We start from the raw sequence: 21,867 nt of genomic DNA on the forward strand, positions 1-21,867 counted from the left end.
GCATTACTGGTGATGGAACTCACACACGTTTGCTTTGGTAAATTTACTACGCAATTCCTTGGCCAAAGCTAGCGTCAATTCATACGATTATATCAAGTATCTGGGTTACCATTACCTGCATTTTACTAACATCATGCATTTTTTAATACTTACATAGAAAAAAAAAACACATTGTGAAAAGCTTACGCTTTTTAGATTACAAGGCAAATTTGGATCCCATATGTGAGAACAATAATCATCTAAACGATCTTCTGTCATTATAGTTTTATTAGATGAAATGTAGGTCAAATATACACATATATACTACAGCACGGTCGTACAGCATATATATATATATATACATTATACTTGGGCATAAGTGAACGATAGAACGTATGTCACACTAAAACTGTATGCATTACAGAATTACACAGGCATACATGAGTTGAAGGTGTCCTTCACTGCAGCGTTTAGCTGGGATAAAGATCGGTTAAGGGCCGCCATAAAAAGAATTAGGCAAAATAGGCCACTTTTACCATTACTGTATGTAGTAGTCATTGTTTTGCATAAGCTGGTCTCTGACATTCAAAAGCAAGACTTGATCCTCGTTCTTGGCAGACCGAAATCAGGGCCAAATTCAAATATGTCCGTTTATGTTTTCTGTGTTCGTCCTACTTGAACCCGATCCTATTAACACACGAGCTCCGCTGTGACTGCCATTGCATCGGTTCTATTATGCTAGCAACCTGGAACATATCTTGATCCCTGGATGCAGTCTCCAAGCGTTCTCAATTGAGGCAATCTGACTTTCAGGGGTCCAGCGGCCTGTCGAACTCTCACTCATCGCCGCTTACTACCCGTGTTATACGGGTAATTACAGAGGCCGAAACATGGCGCATTGTTAGACGTGTCTTTTTGCCTCGTTAACGATACGATATAACTACCGCCACTCGAGTAAGCCTAGCAGACTTATAGATACCTCTCTCTCTAAGGCATTATAGCAGCTGGGCCTTGACTAGTTTGTCTTGCTGTTTTTGGCATGCTTACTATCTGTTCGCTAGGGGCTAACCGGGCCTACCTTGCCGAAATCGAAGAGGAAGTGTTCAAACATTCGTTCGCTTGCTAGGTCCAGTTAGGAGTAATCGCCGACCGCCCTGTGGAATTTTTTCTGGCTAGCCGAAAAACGCTACGGCAAAGGTTGCTTTCCTGTTACTGCAGCTGCTGGTGCCACAGCTCAACAAACTGCCCAGAGAAAAGCTCCAACCAACGCGGCCGTATAGGCCATACCGGTGCCAAAACCAGCTAGTTGACCAGCTAGTATAGATAGAATGTGCATATTTTCTTAACAGAGGGGGGTTGTGCCATTCGGGACATTGGTGCCACCGCCGTTATCATTACTACTGCGACTACGGTGGCGAGATCGGGCAGGTAACAAGAAGCTAAGTGAGAGGAAGTGAACTCTTTTCGTACGGCCAATCTCTTGTACTTTTTACCCGTTGGCTCGTTCGCTTCACTATCGCACAACGCCATCAATGCGATGTCTCAAATGTTCGCCCTAGGCAAAAGCAATATGGGTTTTCTTGCATGCACCACATGTTCCAGAGACAGACCTATGCATTTCTGTTGATGTCGCAGCAGACGTTAGAGCTTCTCAACGGAGCTGTGTTCTATCATTTGTGATACTCTGCGGTAGGTGGGAAATGTATTTCTTCGTATAAATACGTTCAGCTTTGACTAATAAATAAACATAATACTTTGCAAAAAATCATGTAGCAGTCCTTTTTCTATGAATTGTTAGTGGCTTAATTCGCGACAAGAACACAATGTCTGACTTCTAGCTTTATGCTGGCAACATATTACAGATTACAATGCATTTCTACAGCCATGCCTAAGGTTACAGTAAGAAAAAACTGCAGTTGGATAAGAACAAAATTTACGGAAAGGATGACGCTCACCTCTATTTGATTTATGATTTTTCGGTTACTGTTTTCTTCAAAGTGTCTGAAGATTCAGCGTTATGCGTATACATTCCGTATACATATTCTCAGATATAGACACACCAAGGCAAATATATCATCAATTAATAACAATCAGCTTACTGTTTGGTTATCTCAGTTGTCAGTTTATAAGTATAACAAGTTCTAAGAATCATTTTTCAGCGGTGCAGACTTTGCCTTTCGTAGGAAGCTTGCAGGACGCCTGGATGAGGCTCGTCTTGGAGGGAGCGCATTCGTTGCCGACACTAATATATGTCCTAGTGAAAACGATTGTTGGAATTAGCAATGACCGGTCACTTAGTGTTATGTTATTTAAGTAGAACAGCTTGAATGCACAATTGTCTGTGTTCTAATACGAATCTAGGTGGTAAAACTATGAGCAGTGACTATTAGAGCAGTATACTACTCCTCTACACTTTGGAGTATTTTTTGCCTTTATACGCAATGTGATTGCTATATGGAGAAGCAGCCCATTACGAATCATTCTGTATATATTTAGGTTAAGGACTATATACTGTGAACGGCACGCCGACAAGGCAGACTCGTGCAGTTACTACCGCTTCTTTATATGTTACACTGGATCCAGACAATGGAGAGTGAAGCAAACCATGGTACACTCCAACTAGGGTACATTGAAAACACCAATAGATAACATGTCCTGATACTTTTAATCTAACGCTTTGACCTAAACTAATAATTATTGTAAGAATAGTAGTAATATAAGCTGATTGTCATCTAGTGTAATCTTCGGTAGGACATTGGATTATGTAACTAGTGGCAAATCCGGAGAACTTTGAAATGGAATAGCTTTTGAACTAGTACAGGTGGAAGGGTGATTTTTTATTATACGTTAGAGGTACTTTCCTTTGTTTTTTTCCACACTCGTTCGAACTTCTGAGCAGCGATGTACCTATTATTCGTTTTCCCACATGTGTAATTGCTCTATCCATAACTTCTCGAAATAAATTGATAAAGGAGATATTCCTGCTACCCGGCTGCCCCGTTTAGGGTGTGAAAAGCTTTTTAATGGCACGGATTTAGATCGAAAAGCCAACGTTGGTATTCCTTTGTGCGATCCAGGACGTAATTAAGGCATCGCAATAAGGTCTAATGTTTTTTTACTATGTGTTTTTCACTGGCGTGTTAACGAACCATAAATATCTTGAAAGATTTGAGAAAGTGAAATTATAAGAACCTTATATTACTGGTATTATTGCTACCTGCTGCGTCTACCTTCTACTACATTCGTTACACAGGATTTCAGTCTGAAAAGCGTTAATTCAATGTTGGCTTTTTGTTCTTATTTCTTAACGAAGTACAATGTTCTTATTATACAGTACGTGCGTTTCACAAGGGAGAAATCTGTTGGAATTAGTCGAGCTTGTTTGTAGCTTCAAGTTACTCAAATACCTGCAGCATCTTACGTATTGCTTTGCCATGTACGCGTTAGGTACGTTTCCTACATGTAGGCTATTTCATTAATACACGCTTTCGACCCAGATCGAATGCAATGATAAGTAGATAATTGGGAGTTAATCATTTCTTCACACCCACACGCATCTTCGTATTTCAGATGGATTTGGCCGATGCAGCTGTACCATGACTTGGCCTTGGAATTGGCCATAAATCATCCATGCGTTTATCTTCATGTTTATATCTCAGCATAAGACAACGTCACCTTATGTTGGTTAAAATACGGTGTGTTATTGTAATGTAATTAACACAGAGTAACGTTCTAGGCCAGCGAATACGACCGTAACCTACATTGATAGCGTCGAAAATCTAACACCGTTTTTTGCCTATCCTCTTAAATCGAAACACATCCGCTCAATTTTGGCTACAAGGCCGATCAGGTCTCCTTGCTCCATTTTTTCGATCCTCTCCTTAAGTCACCTATATGCATCAGGCAAAACGCTGGGCAGGAAACTCTGGGATGTCCGACGATTTTACTAAGCGATATCTTTGTGCACCCGTAACATGCTGTTCTATACCCACGTGGCATACGACGTCGGTAAAAACCTGAAGGAAATAGGGAGGGGCACGGTTAGGTACAGCAAAAACACACGGATGCTCGGACAGATAAGTATCGATTGTTCCTTGGATATGTCATGCTGTTTTCCGTCTAGTTCCTTTAATTCAGATGAACGCACTTTCGCGTATAGCCTACAAGCTTGGAAGGTGGCACAGACATTCGTTGCATATCAACTCAGACGGTCAGAGCCAGTAAGAATTGTAAACATCTGTATGTATGTTTCCATATCTTTACCAGCGGAAAGAATACAGTGACACATCAACTATCTCCGCCAGCTCAAAACTTACGAGAAAAAAAAGTGTCAAAACAAAATGAGATGTATCTGGTTTAAGCACATAGGTGCAATAAGTTCTCGCAATTTTTATAGACGGAAAAAATTATTTTGTGTTTTTCTTGCCCACCTAGACCACGCAATAGCTGCAACGGCATTTTTGCTGCTAATCCATTTATGAAGGACTTGATCGAGTTAACAGAAATCGTTTCATTGAGGATATAAAATGGCAAAAATAGTAGGACCTTTCTCTCTTACTTGGCATAAGGTTGTAACACATTGACAAATGAGATTCAGTAGTAAACAAGGACAACAGAAAGGCCAGGAAAATCTACGATTGAAATTGCGTAGTCTTCTTCGTTCTCTTTGAAGTGATGTTCCCCGAGGAATTAGAACCTCAACACGACTTAATCGGTAGCAAGTTTCTCATGACGTCCCTTCGCTCAGTCTTGCTACTGTCAACTTTGCTATGTCTGAAAATCCTGTATCAACAACAGTTTCACTAATTTTATTAAATAGGCACTATAGATCATAGAAACACAAATAAATTTCAATAAGTAAGAAAAAGATCCGTTACGAAGGCTCTTATTAGCAATATAATTACTCATAATTTACTCTCACAATTTTTTCTTCGAAACGATACATTAACAGAGGGTTCCTTTTCGATGCTTGCAGTGCTTCCGTCAGAGATCTCTGCGATGTCTAGCAACATCGGCAACATCTGTAACGGCCGTAACAAAAGCGGCAGCGCGAGCATCATGACCAGCTGTTGTGATTTAATTAGTAAATCAGACAATCACAATACGACTTGCTCGTGTTCATAACAGCAAAGCGACGGCGAGGGCGCAGCGACTTGGACGGCAACGAAAAACAGTGCGTGCTGGTTACTTTTGCTAATCCGCCGAACTGCCTAGAGAAATATGTACGACCATCTTCTGATAACTGTGTGTTAGGGAACAATACGCGTTAGGCCCCAAGCTCTGAGCAGTGACAGGGAACGACAGTACAACCACCGTTACGGCCATTATCAACCCCGCCCTGCAAATGATAGAGATGACACCGAAAACACACGAAACACGAGTCCTCATCACTATGTCATAACGAAGCACAGTTGTCGTCTCAGGCCCGCCACACTTTACTCTGAGTTCAAACTAAATCACGTACACATACTATATAAAAGAAAATGTATGAGTTTTTCTTTTTCATTTTGATTGGAACACGAACAAAACGACAGGATAGGAAAAGGGGCACGAACGAAGATAACGATTGAAGCTGTATTTATATCTTGCTCGTTGTATGTATCCTGTAGTCAACGGAAACATGATGCACAGCTGATAGGAGTATTCAAACGTTCAAAAGAGTCTCTTTTCCTCGATAAGATCAGATTAAGTGTTTAACTGGATATCAAATCTGGAGACATCTACGAGAGATAAATTACCATTTAAACAAACAGGATATTTCGTCAATAAATTATTACAGTTGTAATACACTGAATCGTCATCGGTCAGAGCTGCCGATATTAGAATGCTTCGGATCGTCGGCACGTTTCTAGCTCATATATGCAACTACTTTAAACGCTCATAGTAATGATGAGGAACTGCTATCGCAAAATTACATATATATATATATATATATACAAGAACGTGCGTAATAATTTAGGACAATATGCGTGCCTGGCTTGGTTACTGCTCCTGCCTTTACTGCCTTCTCATCATTGTTCGACGCTCCACAGATCGCCAACGGCGATCCACATTTGGATACTGAATATATGAAAAGGAGTAATGGTCTCCTTGAAGCAGGTTGCTGGTACATAGTAGAATGCTTGCGGGAACCCTCAGCATAAGTCTCCTACTCCGCTTCTCTATCAATATCAGTTCGGTCGACGTTCAAGTTCACAATAACAACATGATATGATGCGAAAGTTGGCTGTGTAGATTCGCAAGCATTCTTTCTATCGCATGGCGTTTCCTACTGCAGTTGGCCTGGCTCTCTGTCCTAGTGCGCTTCTGGCCCAAACGAATCGTCAATGAACACCTAAAGCTACTGCTAACGCCGCGCCGACTCTGTGGGAGGTAATTTTGTACTCCGCTCTAAATTTTGCTTAACAGGAACGAACAAAAGAGCGCTATCAGCCGACGCGATCTGCTCAATATTCTATCGTTTTCTCATTTTTTTGAATGTGGCCGCCAGTTTTTTTAATGTCAAATTCTGAGGAGTGCATCAATTTTAGTCTGCGGATAAACGTACTAAGGTAAATCAAGCGCCACTTCGTCACTTCTTTCTGCGCGATCTAATCGAGTGTAGATAACGATCGATCTGCACAACTAGACGATACAGATTAGACTCAAACGTTTTTCATCCGTCTCGTATCTTCTACGTTAGGTTCGACACATATCTGGCCCGTAAAATAAAACGGTTAATCACTTGTTAAGGGAGTGATAAGGTCGAAAAACACATCTCAACGTACGCACAAGTCGTTCTGCAAAGATTCATCATGCTTCGTTCGACTGCTACATCCAGAATGCATTGCCTGAAACAATTGTTTTGGCACGGCTATATTTTATTGAAACCCATTATATAAACCGTCCTGATGTCCACTCGCTATGAGCTTTCGTATCGGTAGCGAAAAACGGTCTGTGATTTGGAGGAAAGCAGGTTAATTTCAAAGTGTCTTTTTTCTTCAGCCGCAGTGATGGAGCTTTCTGGTACAAACAAAATTTGACCACACTGAATATTGTCCGAAGCCCACGTCCGTTCAGAGATGTGACAAACTGTTGCAATGACAATTTTTCAGCTAAGTGTTATTTATGCAGTTCAGTGTTAGTATCCTCTCAAAGTTGACTTAGAACTATAACGTTACTGGTCATATTTTCTGTCAAACACACAAGAAACGTTCTGTGAAAAACATTTCCGCACTGTATTCTACCGGGTCAATGCGTTCTTGGACAAATGTATATTCAACAAGTTAACATAGACATGGAGGAGACATTAGATAGACAAACATAGAGGAGGACAATTAAATGAATCTGATTTTTTTAATATTTCGTTCTTTGTAACGCTGTTCGTGTACCGTATAGCGTATTCCTTTTTTACGTCTGGATTATGTTCAACGCAGTCCTATTTCACGGCACCCGTATGAACAGATCTGGTAGCTATACTATTAATAAGCACTCGATCAGTTAGAAGCCTATACAAATCCACCTGCGGCATTTGCTTTCGTTTTTGCTTCTCCGAGCATAATGTAAGGAAAGTGTCGTCAACCTACCTCAGTGCCCCTAAAGTAAATAACAAAAGCGAGTTTCTATGGCTGGTCTTCCACGTCAGCCTATTTTAGAGGGTCTAATTTGCACTACGCATGAAGGACAGTATCGGTCAAGTGTCCTTTCAGGAAACGGTTACACAACTCGATCCGTTTCGCGCAATCTCGAATAGTTCTGCCTAAGTTTCACCAACTGCTTTATAAATATAATGTTTCAAATAGCGATCTGTGTTCGGCATTATTTTATGCATGCTGTCCTTCGCATAGCCTTATACGAAAAATCGAAAGAAAACAAAAAGTAGGAATGGTCAGAACGGGGTCGTCCGACATTTGCAAAGTGTCATTGTAGTCAACTCATCAGGTCAACAGCTAATAATAAGTTTTACCGAAAACTAACACTATTCTAAAGTGTAGGATCTTAAATTACCACAGACGTCTCTATGCCTATCGGTCAATAATGTGCAAAGCTCCGTTTGTCTATAACCGCAGGGACACGAACTGGTATTGAGCTGACGATAGAACGAATGGCTACGACGAGGCCCGTCAGCGGACGCGTAAGCAGGAATTGCATAGCACCTACGATGCAAGCGGTCAATTATAGTGGTGATCTCGTTTCCATGTAGTGGCCATCGTTGCGTAGTAAATTCACGGCGCTGTTTTCACTGTATTATATGATTTCTAGTCGAAGTATTACTACATTAGTACATGCAGCACTACTAGAATGCATCAGGTGGAGAACAAACAGATAATAGCTTTGTATCGGCCGACTGAAAACCGCCAACGGGCCTTTGTGGCTATGAATATTTGGTGCCAGCACTGCTTTGCTTTTGCCCTATTGCTGACGGTTAAAAGGACGACGAGGAAGACGGGACCACATCACAGTTTGGTGAAGCAAGCTAGGCAAAGATAGGGGTACCTTCAGGAGACTTGCAAGGGTTGAACCCAAATGAATACTACAGTGGTAGTCTGGAGATTGTTCGGGGTAAGCACTCGTAGTGGGTTGCGAGAGAGTGATGAAGCAGCGAGCTAGGGATCACAGACAAATAAGCATACGATTCGTCTACACACCTCTGCGCTAGCTGTACGCTATCGCTTGTCGCCGTATACAGCCAGTACTGTCAAACACGTTCATCGGGGGGTCACTCGGATAAGGTCCTTTCGCCTGTATCAGCTCAGTAACTCACTTCCACCGTATCTACTCGATATGTACATACATGTATGTGTGAGACAGTCATTGTCCACGACCATGGCTGCTGAAAAGAATGCGGAGGTAGCATTGTCCATCAAAGAGATCACGAAGAATCTGTGTTACAATCCAGAGAAGTCTGTCTAATTCTCAGACGTCTGTTACTATACGTGTAACGTAAACGCATTAAAAAAGATATGATGAGAACAATCTAACCATTTCAAATGAAAAAAAAAAGGTCAAAGACTGATATAAACTCACATCAGCTTAGAAACCTAATGGACTATATGAAACTGAAAGAATAGAGTTACTAGATACAATATTAAGCTAAGGTTTATAAAAATGTTGAAAAAGCTTCTTTGTACTATTCATTCGGTGTACGATTTGTCATTGCCGGAACTCGAACCGTCCCCTACCTTATTTGACTTTTTTTTATACGTTCTTCATGAAAGCCATTTTTTTTAGACAGATGGCTTTTAAATGCAGCTAATGCGCCAATCAACTATCTGAGCTGAACACAGGCATTGTAACGTCGTTCTAAGAAGCATCGTTCTCGCTAACTTTAGTTCCAAATTAGTGAACCGGTAAAATTTTTGTCGTAAAGGAAAAAGAATGAAAACAAAAACGCAATTTCTCTTTATTTGTGGAACATTGCGGCCTATAGATAACTACATACAAATGCAATAACTATTGAGCTTTCGGGGGCGAAAAAGTAGCCAATATCTGCAAAATTGATCTAATATTGGTGAGATGTTGCGCTAGCCCTTGCCTGCAAATTGTTAGGAATAGAAATCCTTGCAGCCTACTTACTGTAGACGCGTATCCTCTGGGAGGAATCGAAAATTTTGCAAAGTAATGCTTAGAATTGAATAGCAATGCAATGCGTCATGTAGCAACCCTGAAACATTCCCACAAGATTTATTTTATACGTTGGGCCTGAAATTCGAACAAATTACTAAAAATGCCTAGGCGAGCTTTACATCCAAGCTATTGGCCGATTTAGAAAATTTGAAGAGTTCAAGTCATAGTAGAAGCCCACAAAGCCGCTTGGCGAGTAACATCTAAAATAGATCGAAATTTTATTCTTTGAGAATGCTACACAAACCTTACGTTAATAGCGAAGCGTCAGCGCCAAACCGACAAACGTTCTAGCTAGCAAATAGGTTATGGAATATGTTTCAAGCCACGCATACCGTGTTCATAATACTCAAACGCTTCATCCATGAACGCGGCCCACTTTAGCGTGGCAAGGTGATACGTATTCCAACAGGAAATCTGCATCTATCGAAATGGAAAGAAAAGTAATGCGTATTGATTATAGTTGTGTGAACTTGAGTCTGGCTATCTTGCAAATCAAATTTCATCTAAGATTTTAATTTTATAAAACTGTTAGCATCAATATGCGCTAAGCCATAACCACGTTTTTCTACCTTGCTGTAATTTTCTGATAGTATGCCTAAGCAAAAAAATTGCGTAGAGTCAATACCATAGCGGGACACAAGTCATGACGGAGGCAGGAACTTTGGCACTCAAGTGTCCGTCAGCAGAATTCAACTGATAAACAATACTCCTTTTGGCAAACATATTTTTGTTTCTACCTTTTACTGAAATCATATCTGTTTCATTTCGTATTTGATTCCAGATACTCAGCTATCAGTGTGTACTTTATGGTAGATGATACTTCCCTTTTGCGAGACGTCGTTTTAGGATAATCGAAATCGAGAACCTGCTACGCTAGCTTATTGATCTATACCAAATGAGCAACACAATTACTTCAGCGGTTCAAGCGTGTATGTATCGTTGACTGGCCTTGGCAAAAACAATACAATTTTTGCAATTATTCCAGTGTAAAGCATTTGGTATAATGTAAAGAAATTGGCAAAGAGGTATTAAACTCTCTGTTCCTGCCACAAACCCCCAACAGCAGTTCGAATTCGGATACTGCTCCAAATGCAACTGTTGTCTAAGCTGATGTAACGTAGCTATCCGCTTGGCTGGTAAGAGGGAATCGTTCGATTATTTGGTATAGCGGATGTTATGGAGATGATAGTTTCCTCAAAGGCCACTCTATAAATTGTCCACCAAAAATTCAGGAGCGGAAACAGGGCTTTAACGAATAGCAATTTTACGAAGTCCTAAATAAGAGAGTGATATTGCTGAGCGGTTTACATTAACGTTTGTAGTAAAGGTGTTTGAGAGCTTCGACACAAATAGGCAGTCCTTGCCGCGAAATTATCGAATGCCTGACGAGCTGTGAAACTATTTACGGAAAATCCATTGCAAATATCAACCTTGTCGTTTACAACCAAACACATTTTTTGCAACGGCTTTATCTGTCCTTACTGCTAGTGTTAGAGAAAAGATAAAGATACCGTTCTGAGCACCCGTCGCTACTTCTGCATATATTGTAAAACTGTACATAACTTTACGAATCGTACTGCTATAACTTTCTTGCAAATTCTTTTTTCGTAGATGATTGTACTATATTGTTCAGTATCAACATCTAGAACACTTCGACAATATGCTAGTGATGCAAACATTTACTGAACCGCCCTAAATAGGCGTCTAGTCAAATCACACAAATCCTGATCGATGCTGTCACATCACCAGTGACCAACGCCACCATCGCCGCCCCCGCCGCTACAATGTATGCGGAAATAAGGCAGTAAGGGACAGAAGGCCGAAGGGAGTCTGCTAATAAGGGAAGCCCTAGTTAGCCGCAAGCTATTCAACGAGAAAACGGTTATCTTAGGCCGCCGCTCCCCGCATCAGCCCTTTTGATCACAGAAGCCGACTGACGGAATCGCACGCTACTGTTTCCGGATAAAAAAGAAGGTATTGCCAAAGCAAACGGGAGTAATAAGAGAGAGGAGTGGGGCGGCAGCCTCGAAAAGATTCGGAAAACTATGTAGAACGTCCACAGGAATACACTCAGTTGAAATCGGACGTCGCTCCAATTGAACGGAACGGTCTATCTAACTAAGGCCTAGCTAGATTCCTGCCACCCAACCAACCGATTTCCGTATGCGGATGCTTAGACAACTAAAGCCAGCAAGAAAACAGGCAGGCAAGTAATAGAGAAATAGGCCTCAGGCCACGGACAGATCCTGCTATCGGGAACAGCCATATTGTCTAGCACGTGTTCCCAGGAACGACGGACTAGCCAGACTCAGAAGACAGCCAACGAAGCGGTCCCGTTTCGTCCTTCGGAGCTGAGCTGGCGCGGCGGCTGGTGACATAGAAGGAGAGGTCTGCGTCGGTGGTAATCGACTCCATGTGCAGGGACCCTATGGGAGAGGGAAATGTATTTGGAAAAGGGGAGAGCTAGCCAGAGGAAGGTCCCGGAGCGCAAATCGGACGGGACGACCTTCTGAAGGACTTCTACGATGAGAGACTGAACTACCCCGCAGAGCTAATCCCGCCTCTCCCTTCTAAATCCCTCACCTCCACACTCTCCCTTTTGCCCACGACGTCAGATCCCTATCGGCCCCAACCATCGCCGTCTGAAGCTGGCTAAGAAAGAAGCTGCTGCATTACGCTAAAGTACAGAACCTTCTACTGTAGGAGAAGTAGCGGCAAAGATTCTTCGAAGAAGGAATATACGATTCAGCAGCGATCGATAACTGAAGCTAATGGACGCGAGAAAAACATATCTTTTTGCGCTTCCGGCGTGGACCTCACCGACGTAACGGACGTGTTGGTCAACATTTGAACGGCCTATAACAACAAGTAAGGTACAACATCAAAAAGACGGTTTCTTTGCTTGATCAATTTAACGGTCATCATATTCCTTCAAGTAGAGACAGTCGGTCTGAATCGATTTAGATTTTGGACACAATGCTATACCATCTCTACTTGAAATGGCGCAGATGTTGGCACGACGTTTTTTTTGTCACTATACATACTTTAAGCAGTACAGCTTCAACGGTTTTACAACTAAAAAATATTTGCTTATGCTCCCTAGACTCAGGAGATAAGGTAACCCTAATGATTTGTCATTTTGGCCCGATTGATCCGGAATATATTTTTTCGATATTCTTGTATTTCCTGATTACGAAATCGTGCATTTGCAATGGGTTTGTGTAACGATCGACGAAAGTGATCAGTCATTTCTGCGAAGATATTATTCAGACCTGTATGCACAGGAATTTAGCAGATGCTGATATAATCACTTGGCCACCGGAAAAGTCAATATATGCTTAGGACTTTTTTTATTGTTTTAGCTAGGACGGAGCAGTGAACCGAGACTGCACGGTGCAACGATTGAAAAATGACTGGAGAAGACAGGAATTATGAGTGTAGTGAGTCAGTCAAAGGTATCTGACAGTGGCCAAGTGTATGTCTATACTTAGAGAATATTTCACCTTTTCCTCATCTGGCACTCGTTAAATTTTGTCCAGTGCGGAGTTATCAACTTAAAGGTTGAGCCTTCCGTTTTGAAGGTTCTATTGAAAAATGAAACGGGTCCTTGCTTTCTTCTCTACGCCCCGAGAGCAAGTAAAAATAGGTCAAGTGCTATCAGACCATGCTCTTGGCAATGGCGCAAGCACACGCATCGCGCTAGATCAAGGCCAGTACTTTAAGCGGCAACAATTTCGAGAGTCACGATGGTGGCAGCAGCAGCAGCAGCAGCAGCGGCGGCGGCAGCGGCGGCGGCGGCAGCGGCGGCGGCAGTCCTACCGGGAGCCAGCGAAGGCCGGCAGGCGGCGTAGCGCAGCTCGCAAAGACGACTCAGATGGCACCTGAGAGTAAACACCTAGTCCTGTAATAAAATAGCTATGGTTCGAGAAAAAGATATGGGGCGTGAGATACAAGGGAAAAGGAGCAGACAACAGCACAGGCTGGAAAGAGGCTGTTGCCGGCAGCGAAAACAACGAGGGCAAGCCCAGAAGAAAGTAGAATAAAGAAAGAGATTTAATGAGCAGACAAAAATAGTTAAAGGTATCTATACAACTCACCTTGTTAAAGAATAGGCTAGTCATTGAAAGGAAGGGCGAAAACAGTAGCGGTAATGATTAAACGGCACTCGACTGTGATCGATAGAATAAGAACGACTAGGGTGGTGTACAATTTTCAACTATACCGACCGTAGTCGTAACGGTAAAGCAATTGAAATCAATAAACGGTTACCTCACTAGTTGAGAAGTAACGCATCTGCGCATGAAGCCTAAGCGTACATGTGAGAGGTGTAGATTCGAAATTCGTTTCGTATTGAACTTCAGTAGTTCGAAGCAAGGCTGAACGCCAGTATCGAACGTAAGCCTCGCTAGATATCGTCTGGCAATCTAAAATATTGCTCCCATTAGCTTGAGCTCGCTATAAAAGCTAGTCGTTTGGACTAGCACATTTCACCTAAATCGGCGGAGTTGCGTATACGCCATATGCAGCTGCCTCTAGAAGCTTAACTGTTTCAAACTGTCAACAACAGACAAAAAGCACTTATTTTACAAGCAGTTAATGATAGAAAGAGAAAAATCGCGATGTATTTTCTAGCAACCTAATCAAATAATGTGAAAATAGTACCATCTGCGTCTTTCTTCACCTCTATAGAGAAAGTTCTTTCTTAATGGTTAATCACTTAGGAGTCGGTAACTACACTCAATTAACGTCCAGTTACACTCAATGGCTAGTTGACAGCGGGCTGAAAGTTGACAGCAACTTACTATTTTCTATCCGCCATTTTGGGTCTCGAGCAACGCCTACCGGACAATTTTATCTGTTGACTTAAGCCAGACAACCCATAAATTTTCTGTCATCCTTTTAACGGAGCAGTGATTTGATTCGACTGAACGACCTACTACTTTCATGTGACCAGAATATCATCAGAAAACAACCGAAATCTGAATTTTCTCGTGTACTCGTACCGATAAAATATGATATGTTTCCTAATAGTAGACCCTTGTAGATAAAATTGCTTCTTGACTTGTCCCCTTGCAATATTACTTATAAGGAAACGCTACGATCTGAGGCATTCGTATTAAACTTGTAATATGGTGATAGTACGTTTGATATCCTAGCCCCTTTTGAGTAACGGATTCACGCGAACGGGTGGATAGGTAAAGCTATCAGCAGGATTTTTTTACCGACTGTTCAAACTTGTTTATACCACCGAAAACAGGATTTTAATCGAAACTATAGTCCCTACTGGAAAATATTGGTCGGCCCGTTTGTACTTCATAGGAGTTGATTGATGCGATGTTTCACTTCACCAAAAAATATCACCTATGATAAAAACAAAGAGAAATATCAGATGTGATGTATTTGATTGTTTGCCACGGCTCAGTCGTAATCAATTTTGATAGAGCGGCTTTAGAGCGGTCATCTTTCACATTGAGTTTCTCACATCGATTTTTAACAAAGCAAATAAACGCGCACCCGATCTATTCAGTCGGGCTGATGCAACAGGCCGACCGCACTGTGTCCCCTGTACGGCAGAAGGCGATCGCGCTTTCGTCTAGCTCATTTGTTGCTACACTCGTTGCCAAGACTTTTAGCCGTCAGGTGGTGCTGCGGATAGGTGAAGGGGCGTAAGGGCCAAACGGGCTTAGAGCGATGGGCGGCGTGGGGAAGTTTGGAAAGCCCCACCAATTGACTCGATTGTTGCTACTAACCGCCCTGCCAGCCTCTCTGCTTAGCGGAAGTGGGTTCTGAAGGGTTTTGGCTGCAAGCCAAATTGTAATTGTACGAACTGTGCATTCCACTTATTCCTCGGCGCTCCGGCTTCCCACAACCGTCCCGTCTCAAACCTCGTAACGGTCGAAATTAGTGCGGACACTTGTGGACTCCAATCCTTTCCCTTCACCTAGCTAACGTTTTAGCACAAAATGAAATACTGAACAACACGTATACTGCTAAACGTACCACAGATATACCGCTGTACTGCTGACGCGCTCTTCAATTAACGAGGCAAGATTCAGCTGGAAGACTCGACAAAGGTGTAATAATTTCATTAATTGTCGCAGTTGTAAAAGTGAAGTGAGACTAATTCATACAACACTGAGCTAAAAATTAGGTAACCTTAAAGAATATATTACCAACTGTCGAATAGCGAATTGTATTGCTTGGTCATGGACAATCGATCAGTAAAGCCCGCCTTTATGCATCTTCACTAATTGACATGTGCTAAACATGGGGAAAAAACAGAATTGAAATCAAGTGACGTCAATGGGTCGCATCAAGTTTGATCCTCTTTGTTAGAAGACTCCTTTCAACCTCTTCACTTTAAAGCTTCACTTCTCTAACACGCCCTATGAAGATCTCTGAATAGAAAATTTCTATCGTCTTGCTCAATGATAATGTACGCTTTCATATGTCATTCCTACCTCCATAAATAGCTTGGAAGTGCATAAGTTGGCAACTATGTGTATTGGTAATAGAAAAGCAAGATATTTTTACGTCATATTTCTCTTCCTAGTGGTGAAATTTAGAACTACTTGCCTTCAAAGCTACAATTTATTAATGTATGTTTAGCCTTTATTAAAATCTCCTTTTCTGCATGCAAAGCTAACAGCGGCATAGCCAGCGACTAAACGATTTTCGAACAATTCCATAGTTGGTCTGTGTTGCGAGTCATTAGCATTGGGCAGTGCGCGCAGTTTGGCGAGGCCTGGGTCAGGCCAGTACTTCGAGGCTATCAAATGCGGCTTTCTTCTCGATCAAATGTAACAGCCGGCCTTGCAATAATCGCCGCGCTGTTAATCCTCTGGTCGCTGTCGCTGGCACGGTGCAGTGCTCGCCATGATCCGGGCCGTTCGTCCCCATAAGATCCCCAGGACAAACACTCTCGGCTAGAAAGGCACTTAGAACTGGCCGCTGGCAAACCATTCAATCATACTAGCCTCCTTAACCACCACGGCAGCAGAGGACTGCTTACGCACGCTTGCCATTAAGCTGCCCCGTTCGCTTTCTTGATTTTATTCGTTGTTGCAATATTGAGACAATCACCCCCATCTGTTTATGAGCATCTAAGAAGGAAATGGCTCAGTTCGATAATATCGCTTGATATATACTAACACAAAGGAACCGCATAGTAACAGTATTTACCGAAACGAGTGTTGCGTAATTCCCGCCATGATTTAATGTACTATTATCTAGGTTAGTCAATTAACACAAATCTATATCTATTTGCTTAGGTGGGTCGTTTTGACCATTACCGTTTACCCCGCTATGGCATAAAAGCTTGCCAAAATCGGTGACAAAATAGTTAGATGGCTGAAAGAATCAACCGATTTATTTTCGACTTTATTGCTGTTTGGTCGAGCTTGGTTACCAGATGTCTAACATTAGTCCGAAAGTGTGACAGCGACGACTTTTGGGTAGGAAAAGTCAAATTAAATTTTAGAATTTGCCAGTAAATTCGGCAGTATTTGGCATCGAGTAGCAGTTTCAGACTTCTAGAGCTGGGTGTATTTCTCCCGGTTGACTCCTCGATGTGAGTGTTGGTGTCGGTCTATCTGTCTGTCTCAGCGAGACTCGAGTTGAACAGGCCTCATTCGAGAGAAGTTCTCACCAACGATCTACCTCCTATTTTACCCCTTTCGTTCTTGTGAATAGTTCTCCTGGCCAGACGACCTGCTTCGTTGGACTACAGCGGCCAATTGTACTAAGCAACGAAAGGCGCCAATGGCGGCTGAAACGTTAATAACGTAGGCGATGCAAATGAAGCAAACAAGACGAAAACGTAAAGTTCCGGTCTCGGGTGTTGTCGATGAACAGGCGGGCGGGCATCCATTGTGACACATGGCCTTCGTCATTGTCGACTACTAAGACAGCTTGGGCCGGTCACTAGCTCATCAGGAGCTTTTCCAATGCTAACCAAGCAGAACTCGCGATGTTTAGGCCAGGTCGCATCTGCTATAGCCTACCTCTATGTGTCTAATAGGAAAAAGAAAAGAGATGCACGCTCATAGGCAAAGGCGCTGAACAGCTAAACTGTCTAGGACAGTGGTTAGCTCGAGAAGATTAGATTCAGATGAACTACGATAGGTAATACGGCAACAACTACCACTAGCACCACTAACTGACCAAGACAAAAACAACGACTTACTTGATTCCGTGCGCTGCTGTGCGGGCTTGCCACCACGCTCCATCTTCGGCGGCATCTCGAGTTCTTGTTGCTGGGGTTGTAGCTGCTATTGCCACTGCTTCGGCTTTTGCTTCTGTTCGCTTTCCGTCTCTACTAATGCGTTAGCGGCTACGTTTGCGGTTGGTTTAGCTGATGAATAGCTTTTGGCTCTCTCCTGGTTGTTGTTCGCACTGATCTCCTTCTCGCTGTATATAGTCTCCTTTCTTGAGCGTTCCTTAGCCCCTTTTGCTTTTTTTTTTTTTGCTATTCCGTCACCGTCGTCCTCTCCAAGTGCGTTGTTGCTGTGTCTGCTGCGTTTGTTTGCTTAGTCACACACCGAACTTGGTGCAGGTGTTTATGCTGCTGGCATCAACGTCCTCGCTAGTAGCTGACACATGTGCACATTTCTTTTTTCGTCTGGCCTGTTGCACTAGTCGGGGGTAGTGGGCTATCTAAACAGTCTTCTATCAGCTGCTACTATCGCTGCTGCACTCGGAACTCAACGTGATCGGCGCCACCGTCGCTCGTCGTGGAGGTTCGACAGGCGGCAGCACATAACAGAGCGCCGTGACGAAACTGGTGATGCTGCCAGATGCTGTGTACCCGGCTTAGCAAATAGCAACGACGACGTCGTTATCTTGAACGCGGTCGTCCTTGCTACCGGATAATGGTGGCTTTGAAAAACAGAAAAGATCGGATGGCGCTGGTGCTGGTTCCCTATAGAATAGTGTGCCTCTTTGATGGCCGTTCGTCCACCTTTTCTTCTTCTTCTTCTTGGAAGTTTTTCTTCTTGCCTACTTTTTTTTCTACTATATTGGCGGCTGGTACCCTTAATCTTGACCATTCGCACCTGGCCACACCACGCCCAGCGCTCCTTGTACGTTCTTTGACACCTTTTCTTCCGTTTTCACGTCCCAACTAAGATCACCGATGATATCCTCGCGTCTGTTGTCGTCCTGGACCACACGAGTAACATTCGTAGAGGCACTTCGATAAGAATTGTTTGTCACACGAGGCAATAGCACGTGTTCCTTCTTTCGCGAATGTTTTGGCGATGTTTAATTGTTTTATTTGTGATTATAATTGCTCTTCGATTTTCAATTCGCGATCCGTCTTCGCTACTGCTTGTTTGCCGCTGCTGCGAACGCTACTTGCAGTGCTACGAGGACTTGAATCGTCACCTCACTTCATGTTATCGCACGAACTCAGCTAGCCTAAACTACCACAAGCTCTGCAAATCGAACAAATACTCGATTTGTCGTAGGTCGTAGGCTTCAAGGTGAACGCGCAAACAGGCGCGTAATCAACTAGTCGCGGCCGCGGCACGCACCTCAAAAAAACGTGACAATGACAGCAGCAGCAGCAGCAGGAACAGTAAAAATTGGTGGGGTGAGCGTGCGTTGTCGCCATTGCAAGAAGAAACTTGAAAGAAGTTAAACCAGCAACGATAAATGGACTGAAAGAAATATACTCGACTTTAACAAGCAAAAATTTTCTTCACCTTTTCGATTTTTCGCTTCGGCTAAAAAGTAGAGTTGAAAAGAAACTGCCGATCGCTCTCAAAGGAACTTCAGCTGCTGCAATCAAACCGCTGTAGATGCCGCAGTTGTTATTGGCAGCTGCCTTAGTATCCCTGTAGCAATGCGTTGTTTTTCCCGTCTGTCTCGCTGCTTGAATCAATTGTTTACCTTTACTTTTGACCCCCCCCCCTGTTATGTTTTCTGTTGCTGCTATGTTCTAGCTTTGTAGCGTTTGATGCGTTCTACACACTCAACATATCGCCTTGCCTCGGCGCAGGGCCAAGCCAGCGCTGTCAGGTCCGCACGGAACACAACTCATACAACACAGCCCTCGGTCAGCTGAGGCACCCTTCGACTGAGGCGACCAACGGTCGGGCTCTCTCAATGTGACTCCTGTAGCCCTCTCTTACGTACAATGTTCTCTCCACGCCGACGTCTCCATGACAACATGCCCGAACGGTGCCGTTCGGAATACCCTCCCTTATTCCAGTTTAGTTAAGGCATTTACTGGCAATGATGGGGAAGAACTGGGGTGGCAGAGACCTTCGGCAGTGTGTACGCGACAGAGCCCTGTATAGGGCTGGTAATAGTAGCAGAAGCAGCAGCGATAGCACGAACCCTGGCTGGCTGACTGACTGGCCTTTCCAGTGACAGGACCACGTCAAATAGGGGGCATGTCACTTCCGCTTCAACAAGTGGACCTTCCCATCTGAACACAGCTGATCCACTCTGATGCAGAACGGAGTACTATAGCGGAGACGTACTATAGCGCTGCTATCTGACGACACGGTAACACTCAAGCTCATTTAGCTGCATTAACCGCTCAATCGTGTGTCGGCGTTTTCGGACGACTTTACACTTGGCAGCAGAACCAGGCGAGTCGCTGGTAACTACCCTTCGCATTGCGGTTGACAGGCGGCATAACATATGGTAAGCATTCACTCAAGTTCCTCGATTCAGGGGGCGCCACAACGCGCCGCCACTGCCATCATCTCTGTTGATGCTGCGATGCCTTCGATTGTAGCCTTGATTGTCACCGACCCTTTCACGGACTGACATTTCGCAATGCCTATATGGGTAAGCGAGGCACATTCGAAAAGACAGTTCTATTACTAGAAGTCTTCGAATTCAGGCTATAACAAAATGGTTACATTTTATCGCATTGGTCCTGTCATAATTAGATAATTCGTCACACATTTTGTTCGCGGTAGTCGAAATTACAGGGGAAACTCGAAAACACAGAGACAACGTGCAATTACAGAGAGAAGACACAAAAATATAAATGGATCTGGCTTCTATCGTAATTATGAGAAGAAGATGAAAACCAACAGTATTTTTACAAAGTAGTTGCCTACTACAAATCGTATTAGAAGATGGATTATGTAAAATTAACAGGTTTTCAAATTGAAGATTGAAGGCCAGTTGCGAAAACAGTTGCATAATTCTGTGCTGAAGCACTTAACGTCAAAAGTGCGGCTCCGTAAATGGCATTTGTGTTACACTGTCAACACTGTCTCTGCCCGCCAGAAGTTTCTTAGCTTCTTTCGCAAGAAGAAATATTGCATTGATTCAAATCGGTATTTGGGTTGTGAAGAGATCGCATTTAATTTGTAATTATTTTAATCGGCGACATGAGGCCCATTTCGTTAATGGACTCCATTATAAAGCCTGCTTTCCAGGCTGTCCGATATCTCCGAACATCCGATATCTGTAATAATGTAAGCAATTCATTTAACAGATGTTTCTTTTAGCTCATTGGTTGAAAACTATCCATGCTTTCCGTAAGGATCTCATATACATGCGAGGCCCTCCTGATGCAAAAATCAACTTCTTGTAACATACATCCTTTTACCAAGCTGTATCCTGACAAAAATTGACAGTCTGTTTTATCATAAGATTCTGGGTTGCCGTGCGCCGGGCCTATGGATGTAACAGTCCTGCAATGCAATATGCTCGTTAGAAACAAAAGTGCGATTTCGTGTTACAAACTGTTTTGCCTAACGGCATCAACTACAATCGAGTCCCTTTCAGTAAGTAAACGATTACTCTTACTGCAATATACAAATAATACGAACCCTTGCTCTACTGCTTATCTTTCAGAGGCCACCGTTTCAGGCGTCTTTGTGAATCATTTGCAACAACGACATCAGCGCCTCATCAGAGTCAACATGCTGCAATGGGCTGCATCGTCAACCACTGGGCACAACGGTGGATGTCATTTACCCCGCTTCAGTGTCTCTAATTAAAGGCAGCTGGATTTTCAGACGGCCATCGTCATCAATGTTTTGTCGTCGTTCAATCCACTGTCAACTCGAGAAAGATAGTGTGGTAGGCCATTTGTGAGTGCTCGTGATAAATAAACGAGTCAAAGCGCGATGTTCAAAGCTTGTTCCGTTAAAGTGTCGTATTTTCTGATTAGTTTAGCGTCATTTTCTTGAGTGCCTCGATTATCGCCTCTAGGCTGTGATAAAATTAAAAGTTTTACTTAAACCAACCGTACCGGTTGTCCGGTAGTTGAGTACCTGTCTAGCCGCAGACTAATCAGTGTCAGGGTATACC

The 21,867-nt window shown here is 43.1% G+C and overlaps 1 long non-coding RNA gene across 4 annotated transcripts in view; it reads left to right on the top strand.

Annotated features, from left to right (window-relative positions):
- The window catches only part of LOC111260062 (uncharacterized), a 116,012-nt gene extending 94,305 nt beyond the window's left edge, over positions 1–21,707 (top strand). For 2 of the 4 annotated variants that reach the window (XR_015310839.1, XR_015310827.1), the window contains exons 5-6: positions 4,955–5,152; positions 21,409–21,707. This is a non-coding gene — a long non-coding RNA (uncharacterized LOC111260062). Of the gene's footprint in view, positions 1–3,549; positions 3,675–4,954; positions 5,153–21,408 lie in introns of all 4 variants that reach the window. The other 2 variants (XR_015310831.1, XR_015310832.1) reach the window with 2 other exon arrangements.
- Positions 21,708–21,867: the final 160 nt, after the last annotated feature.

The sequence above is a fragment of the Varroa jacobsoni genome, unplaced genomic scaffold, assembly GCF_002532875.2.
Source record: "Varroa jacobsoni isolate VJ856 unplaced genomic scaffold, vjacob_1.0 scaffold_39, whole genome shotgun sequence".
NCBI classification, from domain to species: domain Eukaryota; kingdom Metazoa; phylum Arthropoda; class Arachnida; order Mesostigmata; family Varroidae; genus Varroa; species Varroa jacobsoni.